Source organism: Rhyacophila brunnea, unplaced genomic scaffold (assembly GCF_057557595.1).
Source record: "Rhyacophila brunnea isolate RB1 unplaced genomic scaffold, BYU_Rbru_1.0 scaffold_1, whole genome shotgun sequence".
Classification (NCBI taxonomy): Eukaryota; Metazoa; Arthropoda; class Insecta; order Trichoptera; family Rhyacophilidae; genus Rhyacophila; species Rhyacophila brunnea.
The window spans coordinates 8882774-8896491 of NW_028232751.1; the positions used below are offsets into that span (position 1 = coordinate 8882774).

At 35.3% G+C, this 13718-nt stretch overlaps 1 pseudogene; it reads left to right on the forward strand.

Moving 5' to 3' along the window:
• The first annotated feature begins 2945 nt into the window (after nt 1-2945).
• Nucleotides 2946-10396, forward strand: LOC147079450 (cell cycle checkpoint protein RAD1-like; annotated as a pseudogene).
• Nucleotides 10397-13718: the final 3322 nt, after the last annotated feature.

Below are 13718 nucleotides of genomic sequence, written 5' to 3' on the forward strand. Positions count from 1 at the left end.
ATAATTGTTAGAATAAGTTAGCCGTCTTCACCAGGGGTACCCAACCCAAATGGTTTTTTGACAATTTTTTGGTAATACCTATGTGTATTCAAGAAAACACGCATTCATAATTTTTATTTATTACATATAATGAAAAGAACAGGAATGAACACGTGAAAATAAATAATTTGTGTGATCTTATATTTTTGTGAGGACTAAAAGTATGCTTAAGTTTATCTGGTTTTGATTTCAAATAAGAATGAAATTCTTTGCAGAACTTCTTAAAATCTACCTGCTTTGGTAATTAACATTGCTTTAAGAACTGCGACTTGCAATTGTGTTTTTTTTAATCATCCACAAGTTATTTATAAGACAAAATACTCTTTCTACCAGTGCAGTAGTGCTGGGCGGACATAGAATGTATTAATAATTATACGAAAGTTCTTATGATTCAAATTATTGGTGGGAACGTGTTTGAGCAATTCCACCCAACGACTTTCGGTTGAAACGTTCCCAGTTTTCCATTCTGTCACTTTTTGCGGTGTAATGTAGTTAGAAATAAGTGAATAAGCGTTAAATACTTCTTGTATCTTGGATACAATAGTTTTATTAATAAATCCTTTTTAAATCAAGACATCCATTGGTTAAATTCGCCTATTCAAATATGTCCCAATTGTTTCTGTGGGTTGCTCTCTTTCTTAAAATGGGACATTTCGGATTCCCGAAGCTGTGCTTGGGGACAACGGGATGGGCTACCTAAAAACGCGACGTATGGTCACTTAGGTAGGTAAGTATATCAAGAAATTTCAAGCAGCCAAGATTGGTTTGACAAATTTATACTGAGGCATTCTTTACAGGTATAAGTAATATTAAATTCCGAGTAAACTGCCCATGCAGATAAAGATGATGCAATTGAATTTATTTGTTCATAGTCTCTTATCTACTTTTGTATATTCAACATTCTTTCATATTTTCTGGAGACAAATTATGTACTATGTAGGTAGGACTGCTTGTATATTTTTTATTCATAATTCATTCAAATTGGTTTGGAGCATATTAATATGTTTACATTTATGTAGGTACATGTTCTTTCACTCTTTTTCGAGAATGTTCTTATTTTATTTTGAACAAACAATGCTTTCTCTGCTCAGACCATTCCAATGGGTATAAGTAAAAAAAAAACAGCAAACTTTAGTCTGAGACCTGCATCACATCTATAAATAGAGCATATTGTTTGGAATTCATTTCAATGATGTCATGCCATTGTATAAAATGAATTTGTTTCAATACAATATACCTAGGTGCCTATTGGGTTTTTAAAATAATTCTAGTACCTAATCTGTATTATATTATAAACTGGCATCACACAGAAAGCATTGTGCCATCACATCACCTTCAACTGTTGCAAGTTTTCAATGGGAGGGAATGAGATGGTCAAAATTATTCCACTGTTTACAAATTCTAGAACTTTAGATTAGGTACATGTAAATTGTATACCTACATTACATTTCGCGAGAGCACAGTTCACTGTGAGCTGTCTTACCAGAAAGTGATGGAATTGAGACTTTTATGCATTCTTCTTATGAGTATTGCACAGTTTATTAGATTCAATAAGAACATTAATTTATTATTTATTTGTAGGTAGGTAGCAAATATATTCTGATACACTGTCATTATCAGATATTTGATACTCAAGTACAACTCAAGTACAAGTGCACCTACCAGAATTTTATATAAATTTATGATATTATTGTACAGTACTCTCTCAGTAATCCGCCACCTCAAAAACCAGACAAGTGTCCAATTAGTGAAAGCAGCGGATTATAGTGCATACATACAAAATATGCTAAAAATTAAAACAGGTATTTCGAAAAAATGGTTTTTTTTGAGAAATTTCTACTAGCAAATTACGGTTTTATTTATAATCTCAAGTATTTACTAAATTATACATATTTATAAACTAAGTTTATTAACTAAATATTAAACAGTAAATCACTTCACACAACCAGTTGTTCAGTGAGGCGGATATTCTTGAATGGCTCTCCCTATGACCAAAAGCTTCATTTTGTGTGTCCAGTTTGCATTGGAGCACGGCATAATTATTGTAATGCGGTCCTTGGGCACTTTCCAACCTGGTACATTACTTTCTTCGCGATGAACGTACATTTTACTAAGGAGAAGTTTCCAAAATAAACCCGTCTCATCTGCGTTGTATACTTGTACGTGGAGGGCTACTGAATTTGACAATCGAATACCGGCGAATTATAGTTTGATTTTTGTTTTCAACTAGTAAAAATAACGGCGGATTACAGTAGTTGTCGGATAATCGAGCGGCGGATTACTGAGAGTGTACTGTAATTCGACCTCTACTTAGGTATCTACCTATTTTCTTCTGCAGTTTTGATCTTTACTATGCAGTCATCTATTTCCGATATATTATATCGGAGTGAATTGTGATACGGCCAACTGCATACGTATAAATTTCCCAATGGTGTGTAGGTGTGTAGAAGCTAATTTAAAAATAAAATCTTGTCAAATTTTTTATAAAACTTATCAAGTAATTTGGATTTGTTTCATTTTTTTCAGTATCTGATGACGATGTCCTTCTGTTCTATTCAACATTCGCAAGCATATTTTGAACGCGCGTGCGAGATCATCGAAGACCCGACGCAATCACTTCGCTAGAAGACAGCCTGCGTATCGCTGCCGAAATCAAGGGACACTCGGACCAAATCCACCGACTTGTTCCGAAGATAAACAACTGTCTGTGTCCCGAGCTTCAATACAAAGTGTTGACGTCTGTACTCGCCTAGAGTATTTCGCGGGTGCTTGGAAGTGCGTGGAGCAGAGCGTTACGCATATCCAGTACGGTACCGTAATGAATTCTATATATGCAATTGATGATTTGCTTCAGAATTAAATAAAACACTGATTAATAACAGACAATTAATTTATAAAACATCAAGATGGTGTTTGATATGCAAGATGAATTTCTGGGAGGTCCTGAATACATTTTTACTGCGCTTCTCAACAATGTGAAGATGCTCTGCTCTGTTCTGAAGGCCATCAATTTTCAAGAGGTCAGTAAATATTCAATATTATATTACAATCGAACTTGGTTATTACGAGGAAGATGGGACTGACTGAATTTGCTCATTGTAAGCATTACTCCTTATATTAGAGAATAGTTATTTTTAAATGAGGGGTCACGTTACACAAAAAGTAAAAAAAAGTCACAAGTTCACAAACCTTGGATTTTTTACTTATTTCAACAATTTTGTCAGCGATAACACCATTTAGGTAGCTAATTAGACACTAATGTCATAAACGTAATGCGATCCCGGCGGCAGGTCACCTTGTCAGGTCATATTCTATTGCTTAGGGTCAAAATGTTTTTAAACGATTGACACATTAACAGTTTGAAGAAAATTTTTGACGATATTTTAGCTCTGTATAAGCTCCGATAAGTTGCTCATTATAACAGTGAACCAAAATATCAACATATTTCCTCATTACATCCGAGATCTTGCTATGTCCGAGATCGTAATAACCGAGTTCGAATGTATATTATATGGGCAGTTTTCATGTGTGTATTGATCAGGATCAAACATTAAACTGCTTTGTATGAAAGGATATAGGTTACTTAGGCATTTGAGCTACCTTGGAGTATATCCTATGGACTGTGTATTATATGTCATTATTATTTTCATAAAAACAAAGGTTGGACTAATTAATGGGTATAAATTATTGTTCCTCCTAGAAAAAGTTTTAATACAATCTCCAACCTGTGGACGACCATTTGCTCCGCTTAGGATCTATCATGGCAATTTATTTTTACTGTCCTTTGAACAAAACTTATCAATAATTTGTTCGGGAATAGAAATATATGATCATTTGTGAATGAAACCTCATCTGCCGAATGTTGAATATAAGGGAGGTAGGCTTCTGCGTGTGACTGTAAGTAGGTGCGATTCTCGAGTGTAGAGAAATTTAAATACGTGTTAGAGAATATCATGTTATTTATTTTCAATGCATTAAAGTCGTGTCACGTGAAACTGTATATTGGTAATATTTGAGGACATTCGCAATTTATGGCCGGATTGTCATAAAATAATAAAACGAATCTGGCTTCAAACCGTTTCACATTTCTGTCATAATATTTAAGTTGAAATTTTACTCAACTTAGTCACCAATGCCCTCATATTTGTTCAATTTTCAACTCTCTTTTTAAAGATAAATTTGGTATTTAGTGAAGAATTAGGATTATCATGGAAGGTTGGCCGTTCAGCAAAATGCACTAGAACCTCGATTTTATTATTATGAACTTAACTATGTAACGTTATACCATCGTGTAGCTTATCAGTACGACTTCCAAATTTAAACACATCATAGTTAACCATATTTTCTACTAAAATAACTAAAAATGTGTACCACCAACTTTATTTTTAACACAAAAACAATAAATTTCAGCAACACAAGCTCGCAGTTTTTAAATGAATGTAATCAGTTAAATCTATATTTACTGGCGACGTTTACAAAGAATATAATTCAGCCTTAGAAATTCTACCTTACTCTAACGCATTATGCGGAGTTGTAAGCATGCTGAATGCTTACTCACTCGCACTTATGGTTCGTTTTTGTTCAGGTCTTGATTCCAATTTTAGAAGATAAAAAATACTAAAAAAATTACATCCATTTTTCATCAGGATCAATTTTAAGTAGGATGTTCATTGCTTTGAAATATACGGTTATATTTTTAGACATTTTTCCATTACATCCCATTACAAAAATTAATTTATTTCTCTGATGCCAGAATACTGTTCAATGGTTTCCAAACTTTCATGTTACTATCTCCCTTTAAAAAAAACTAATCTCGGCGCCTCCCCCTCTTTTATATCATTAAATAATACAGACACCTTTTTTAAATAGTCAAGAATGTACTTATACAAAAATGAAATATTTACAAGATAAAAATAACTTTTTATAAACAACGTTTTTAAATTTTCTGTTGAATCATATAAACTTGACTTGACTTGACTATCTTAAACGATCAAAAAAATTTGTACTTGATAGAAATAATACTGAAATGTCATTTTGATATGTCATATTGATTTCCATAGTAACACACGTATATATTAATAATTTAGTTGCTAGGACCCCAGACCCCTAGCAACCAATAATAGTGGATTGGATTACGGATTTCTTCCGAAATAACTTTTCATACAAGACAGAATTGACTGAAAATGAATTCAATTCTACTTAAAGATGGCTAAAAGTATTAAAAGAATGCATTGGCATCGTGTTCTGATATATTCAAAAAGTTTCAAATGTCTAGCTAGTCGGGAAGTTAGTTAAAACTCGATTGCAAGATTTGTACTAAATAAACAACCACCGGACAAATAAGAATACGACTTAATTAAAACGTAAAAAGATAATTATAAAAATAAACAATGTTTTACTAACTACCTATATTATATGAATTTTTAAATTAATTTGTTTTTCGTGCGATGAATGTGCTTGTTCATTAGCACAATCAATTTCAATCCAAATTCATCTTCGTTGACAAATGGATTCTATCATGGGCCCCACATCCTGAAGCAGGCAGCCAGGCCAGAATCTTTGGCGGGCCCACCTACCTATCGCTGAGGTTAAGAGCAGTGTGGTGCACTAATGTTAATGGAGTTATCATTTAAGTATACCATTTTTACTATTAATGAAATAATGTGAAAAGTGCATTAGAAAATTAACCAAGAACTCAATAGTAAATAGATTTTTGTTTGCTTCAATATATCTGGTGCAGAAATCATTTAAAAGTGGAAACATGGCGAACTTATTTTTTCCAAAGCTCCATTTTTTTATGAATACTTTCACTTTGTCTTTTTAATTCAGTGAAAGCATTAGTGGTCCTTGCATTGATTTATATTTATAACAAATTTGCCTCAAATTTCAACATTACGATTTGACCCTTTTATTTCATTTTATCACGAGATAGCCAGCGTGCTTCACAATAGTATTGAAGTGAGCTATTATAAAATTAGTCTCCATATTTTCAGACAGGTTTGCAAACAACCTTTTATAGGACTGTTTTTTAAGTAGTTTATAACTAGCGGCCGTTTTATAAAATATGTATTTGCAAACTGCAAGCCTGTGGCTACATTAATTGTGTTAAACTTTTCGCGCCTCCCGTTGCTACCCTCCGCGCCTCCCAGCTTAGAAATCGCTGGTTTATGCCATTAACACTACAATAACTATTTTTTTAATCCTCTACAGTGGGCCACGTTCTGTGCTTCGCAACAAGGTCTCAAGTTCACGATCGAGCAGAGCAAGTGCATGCAGGTCTTCGCGTGCATCTCTGTGGCCAACTTCAGCCAGTACTGAGTGCCCGAGAAGTACAATGTGGACTTCAAAGTCAACCTGACAGTGCTAACGGAATGTCTCAACATCTTCGGATCGTCCGAGGACTGCAGTCTCAAGATGTACTACAAGGGCAATGGGGGACCTCTTTTCCTTTTGTAAGTCTTCTTCACCGATTCTTTGGCATATGATTTAACCAAGAAAAATTTCAATTTATTTACATGTGTGAACATATCAGATAGAAGTTTTATACATTCGACATTATATGAAACAATATACTTAACTGAAAATAAGTTATCTTACATTGGTGCAATTAGTGAGGTTCTACGGAAAGTATACAATCCAAAATTTGGGCAAAAATGAATCATGTTTGGCGATATTTTTGATTGGACTCTATTATTTGAGGAAGCTGTAGTTTTGTGGAGAATAGTGAACACAGGGATGTATTCTAGGCACTAATATTTTCATGATTGACTGCTGGGTTACAGGAGCGTTCCCGGTGGATACCGGATCACGCACTCGTACACTTGGTTTGATTTTTGTTATGTTTATCGCTTTCGCGACGAGTCACTCTGCACTTGTTTCTGCCAATTGTTAATGAGTTTATCTTCTTCGTCGTGTCGGGTCTTCACTAGCTACAATGTGTCGCTCCAGAAGTTACCAAAGGCAACACCATTTTCCTCGACTTGTAGGATCTCGTCGAAATTGTAGCTTACCGGGCAAGCCTTGAATGAAAATAGGTGCTCCATGCTTTGCATTTCACCTCACTCGCTGGTTTGGTCATCAAAGAACCCCTATTTCACCATGTCTCGGGTGCGCCTTTCCATGGTTCTCAGTCTGTTCTGAGACTGGCTCCAGGGGGGATATGATGCTCTTCTGGCTTTACCCAATTTTCGAGGCCCTCAGATGCTAGGTTCGTCTCCCATGCGGATAGTCTATCATCTACGGGTGGGACCATGGCCCCCACAAGGGGAGGACTGACAGGGCTCTAGCCTGGGGGCCCGGGCTTTGGGAGGGCCCGGCCTGGTGGATTGATCAAATAAGTGAGATAAATATACATTATAAATTAGAGTTAATAGTTTTAAAAAAAAGTCGCCATTATCATTCATGGAGATTGACATTTTAATTTATGATTGTGCAATGTAATTTTTAATAGTGTGTGTCGATACTCGACAACTCCATGATTAAAGCAGATGTAATAAAAATCGCTAATAATACACTGTAAAAGTACCTTTAATTTGACCTAAAACACAATTTGAAAAACGTTAATATAGTGCGTGACACTGCTTTTAACTTAACCGATAGGTAGGGGGGCCGCCAAAGATCCTAGCCTGAGGGCCCACTTTAGGATGTGGGGGCCATGGGTGGGACAGTCAATGGTATACATGTCGCCATAAAGTTTTTTCTGGAAAAAACATGCAATGAGTTTATGATTGAAAACTGTAAACGCGGCGGCGGTTGAATTGTAACTAAACAATTATTGGTGATGTGTCTTTTGACATTAACAATTGGAGGGGTATATTGTCGGGAATGTTTGGTAAAAGTTTTATGACTATCGGCGCAAACAATGTTTATTTTAAATTTTACATAAATAGTCAAAAGTCCCTTTTCAAAAAAAAGAATATAAATGCCAATCTACATGCTAAGTAAATCTTGTTTGTTTAGGTTGGAACCTCTGACCGGTGACGATGTGGTGACAGACTGTGAAATAAAAACGCAAGAAGCGAATGAGTTGATGTCCTTCAAAGGGGACGGGGACGTGTCAGAGCAAGCCACTCAGCTGGTGAAAGGACCACAGCTGCTGGCCGTGCTCAGCGACCTGGAGAAGTCTTCCGAGGTCATCCAGATGCGAATATCTTCTGACTGTCCGCATTTCACCTTTACCACAGTTGGGCCTCAGGTAGGAGATATTTTAATTCATCTAATTCAGGAACCGGGGAATGAGATAAAAATTTGATTGCCCAAAACAATGCAAATTGACGTCTACTATGTATTGGAAATATGTATCTGTCCAACTTTTAAAGTTGTACGTGTCATGTGAAAATGACTGAGATGCTGCTGCCTTTTGCAAATAACCTACCTACCTCTTCGTACAATATCTTTTTCCTTTGAAAACAATGAACAGAAATCGCTAGATCTCGAAGACAGCATCCGAGTTGCAACACATTAAAACCAAAAACTATACATATTAATATTACTGTATCAATGTAGTTTTTATCAGACACTATTCTTCAAAAGCCTGGAGTGAGATGTTTCTGGAGTTTATAATATCTAGTTTTGTGAAAAATTGATGACGCCCTATAGAATATATTAGTATTAACATTGATGATAATTTTGTCTCGTTTCCTTGATATCGGACACGTTGCACAGTTTTTTCTGCGAGGTCGGCGAAGTCGTCAACCTTCGTTATAAGTTCTCTCACCTCCAGGTCATCATGAGGGCCCTCGATGGCTTCCCAGGTTTGTAATTGTACTTCGATCTACTTCAGTGGCGAAGGGTGGAGGTAGGCTGTTAAAATCTGACATAAATAGTGCACACTAAATTTTGTCAGTCATATGTATGTTTTCATTACAACAAATTGCAAATAGTGTTGGTCTTAGACTATAGATACATCTAGACGCCACCCGTTGCATTGCTAAATGAAGCCGCGTGCCTTGCGTTTGGTTATAATATTAGAGACCATAGACCATTTCGCTAGTGCTCGCACTAGACGCTCAGAATTAAAATATAATTTTCTATTTTTTTACGTTATATAGTATTTTTAAGCGGTCAAAATGCAACCATTTGATAAAGATATCCATAATTTAAGTTATTTTAAAGAAACACTAGGTCACTGATATTAAAATATATAATAATATACAAATAAATTATCACGAACATGTATCAACTTACCTATGAAACGTAATACCATCTTCTTGCTTATCAGCACGAGCTCGCAGGTTATCGACGCTATGTGAAGTGTTTCGCCCCGATTTGCCGGCGATACTTTTGGAAACTAGCTCACACATATGTAGACCTTTTATCTTCCTCTAGCGCGTTTCGCAGAGATTGTAAGGGTGCCGAATACTTTCTCACTCGCACTCATGCATCGTTTTTGTTCAGGCCTTGGTATTGGTTAATTTTTAAAATTCAATTAAACCTGCGTAAGACAAAATACGTAATTCTAAAAATATTCATCTATCTACAAAATATCTAAAATTATGCCAATAGATTATACATAATTTTAGATATTTTATAGATTCAAGAATATTTTTTTTTTAACTTATTACGGTTTGGATTAGGCAGGGCTTAATGAATTTACAAAAACTAACTATGCATGTACCATCTGTAATATTATGTATTCTTAATTCAATGAAAACAAATAATCACGACTGAAAAAATGTGTATTATTTTTGTCTGATTGTCCATAGCGTATCCAAACTGTTATGGTTTGGTTAATTGTAGAGTCTGAACGAACAACAATGAATGGCACATTTGCAAAATGTTAAGGAATATATAAAACAAATAAAATTATTATTTTATTTCAAAGATGTAGTTATTCATGCAGGGTACACGGTTGAATAATAATTTATTATAAAAATAATCCTTAATTAAAAAATCAATAAGCAATAATTCCTGTAGGATAATAATGATGAACAGCGTAGCATGTATGTGCCTTATAGCGTTTTTCTTGCGAATAAAATTTTTATACGAGAACAACGAAGAACAGCATGTGCCGTACAGCATTGTTCTTGTGCATGATTAATCAACTAAGAATATTAGTCTAAGAAAATAGGTCATGTATTTGTGCCATTCATCATTATTCCACTCTACTTTTGGCGGCTATATCCCTGGAGTTGACTTCTTTCTTAGAAATATCTTGGTACATTATATCTTAGTATGTATCCTAGTCTTTGAGCTTTTTGTTTACTTTCAGGTGGCTATGAAGTGTGACTCTCGAGGAGTGTTGCTGGTGCAGGAGATGATTGAAAAGGAAGGGCAGCATCAGATGTTCATCCAGTACCACATAATCCCACTCGTTCTGGACTGCGATGACGACACAGAGGAAGCAGAAGCGGACTAATGCATCTATTCATAAAGTTTGTGAAATAAATGTGGATTTAATGTCTGACTGACGATATTGTGTCACTGCTTTGGAATTACAAGGTTGTATAGTACCTACCCATGTCATGTTGGTTCAAAAGGTTATGTAAGGATCTTTAGGCGATAAGATTAGTAATATTGCTGATTACAATGATACAAGCTGATTGCATTCCTCTCGGTTGTGTGCGTTGGACTGGCGCTTATTTAAGCAAACTATCTTGTTGATCGTTACGTCTAGCTTTCGAAGAAGTAGATTTGTCTAATGTTTTTTCTTCCTGTCCTGCATTTATGATTATTAGTAAATTTACATCAAACATTCTTGTTTGTCGCCTTGTCCACTTATTTCGTTTTTTTGTCCTCTACGGGCTATGCCCACCATGCACCTCTCCATACCGTGGTGTGTTATCTCAAGTGTCTGGACTTCTTGTTTACTGAGAGTCCATATTATTTTTAATGACTAGATCCTTTCATTTATGTTCATATGATAACGCCAAGAAAAATGGGAGGTCACTAATGAGAATTGGTTCATACAATCTTGTGATATATTCCTTGCAGTGAAACTAGTCTAAAGTTAATGAACACCTTGTGCGCCTAACATGTTTATAATATATGTTTTTGTCATATTTTCTTATGTTATCTATATATATATATTTATGTAAACCAGGGGTTGACAAATGTTTTAATAATTGTGTGTTAAGCTCTAATGAATAATCTGCGTTGTCGTATTTACAGGTTGTTTTACATTCAGAAAGACATACTTTTTTTAAGTTAGTCAAGCCTACCGATTATGTATCATCAATCTCTGTTTTCATTATTATCCGAAAAATGAAGGCATCATCATTATCAGTTTGTAAAAGAAATCGTAATGTATAGAATTTACTTTGTATGGCTGTCTAGGCCGAGCTAAATGCATTCTCGCAATGTAATCGGAAGGTGAGAAAATCGGCGGCTTAAAATAATGTTCTAAAGTTTTTTATTTTTTATTATTGGGGAAATTACAAGTCAAGGAAGTTGCCTCATTTACAACGGCAACATTAGTTAGAACAATAATAATTCTCCTTAAACAATATATTCATTATTTGGTCAAGTCCAAGTCAAGTTGAATGCACAGCGTCTGCCTCTATCTCTATCATTGTGTGCCATTTTTCTACAACTGTTTTATCACTTTATTGTAGGATTTTGCGAAATCGCTCAATGCACTCCCGAGAACCTTGTTCCTATTTTGATAGTTACAACCGTCCGATATCATTACAATTTCTTTGTATTCGTGGGACAATTTTCTTAAATAGTCAATAATTGTAAGATGTGAATTCATTGACCGTTATATACAAATGTTCCATTTGGGTATTTTCTGGATTTCGGTTAATAAAGAATATCCTTGGATTTCCGACAAGGCTATCGCAGTTCAGCTCCCATTTTATACGACATATACCTCTATTTGAGCAACTTTTTTCAACTCAAGCTATAATTAAAAATGATAATCAGTCATACTTGACGGGTGATAAGAACTTCGGGTTTCTCTTTCGTCAAAGCTCTGGTCTGGGGGGCCAGGCTCAGGGGGGGCATAGCAGATCAACCATATAAGTGAAATAATCACAAATTACAAATTTTCCCTAATGGTTAAAAAAAATTCGCCTGCGGTGCTATATTACTACGCTAATACTAATATTTTTAAATATGTGATTGTGGAGTGTTTGTATTAATTAATACAAAAAATAGCTAAACATACAATGAATACCATTAATTTTATCTCGAACACCATTTGAAAAACACTACCTACTTAAGAGTACCACACTGTCTTTAACCTCAGCGATAGATAGGGGGCCCGCTTCAGCATGTGGGGTCAGCATATTTTTATGTATAGATTGTTTTACCTGTGATGTGCCGCGGAATTCTGGGAATACCTTTGGTGTGCCATGGGTGAGAAAAGGTTGCGGAGCACTGGCGTAGGGCACCCAACATTTCTGAATTGCTTTCCATTCAGCTTATCCAGTAATGTCCTCCTGTCCCCATCAATTCAATTTCATCGGCAATATATTCCTGTCTATTCAACGTGAACGTGCGCCTAATAGATAATTAAATACTTATTGAGTGAAAAAATAAACATGTATTGCTCTTACATAAATGCATCAGAGTAACTGTTCTGAACATGATCATTTCGTGTGTCAATCTTTGGGGAAGCAGTCCTGTCTGTTATTCTCATCAGTACTCTTCTTCGCTTTGGGTATTTTAATCTTCGAAGCGGAGCCTTTTTTATTCACTTGTGATGTTTTCTTCTTGGCTTGAATAATTTTAGTCTGGCTGTATAATGTACAGCCATTATGTCATAATATACAGTCGCACTCGGTTATTAGAATCACGTATATAGCGAGATCTCGGATGTGACGAGGAAATAATCGTTGACATTTTAGTTTATGATTTTCTTCATACATTTATTCACCTTTGTAACGAGCTACTTATCGGGTATACTGAGCTAAAATATCGTCAAAATTTTTCTTAAAACTGTTAATGTGTGATCGTTCAAAAGCATTTCGACCATAAGCAATAAAATCCGACCGGACAGGATGTCACCGGAATCGGATTACGTTTATTACACTAGTTCTAAGTGTCTAAGTACCTACCTAATTGGTGTTTTCACAGACAATATTGAAAAAGTATACACTCATATGGTTGAAATTGCTTGTAAAAAATCTAAGGTTTGTGAAGTTCGTAGGTACCTACCAGCGTTCATTACAATAAACAACTTCTTTTGTAGTTTATGAATGCCATGCTTGTTTCGGGAAAAATTCTAAGTGTGTATTTTTGTTTGAATTGCAACTTTTTGTGTTATGTGACAGCTCATTTAAAAATACCTATTACACTGGCAGTGACACTTGGCAGTGGCACTTATAATACAATGCAGTAAACTGCACTACCGCTTTGTGAGTTTTTATTTCTTCTCACCGATGGATGTCACTATATGTGTTCCTTGATTCTTGACACATAGTCAACATCGTTGGGAGGAATAGTTACTCCGATTTTGACCCGTGGAGTAGGCAATTTTACGAAGGTCATCCATTTTTTTCTGGAATTCTAACTATTTCAATGTTGAGTTGACCGTCAAGTTGATGTACGTTGATTTTGGATGTTAACATGTGGTCACTGTCACCTCCCGTCAAATGTGAGAGTGGTTGAGTGGTATAACTTCAGCTATGAAAACCCTCCGGAATGACCGAATGGATCTTTGCGACAACTTTAGCAAATCATTCTTTTTTACCTGGCTGATTGGTATATTTTTAGTAGACAATTTGTTAAATTTCTGC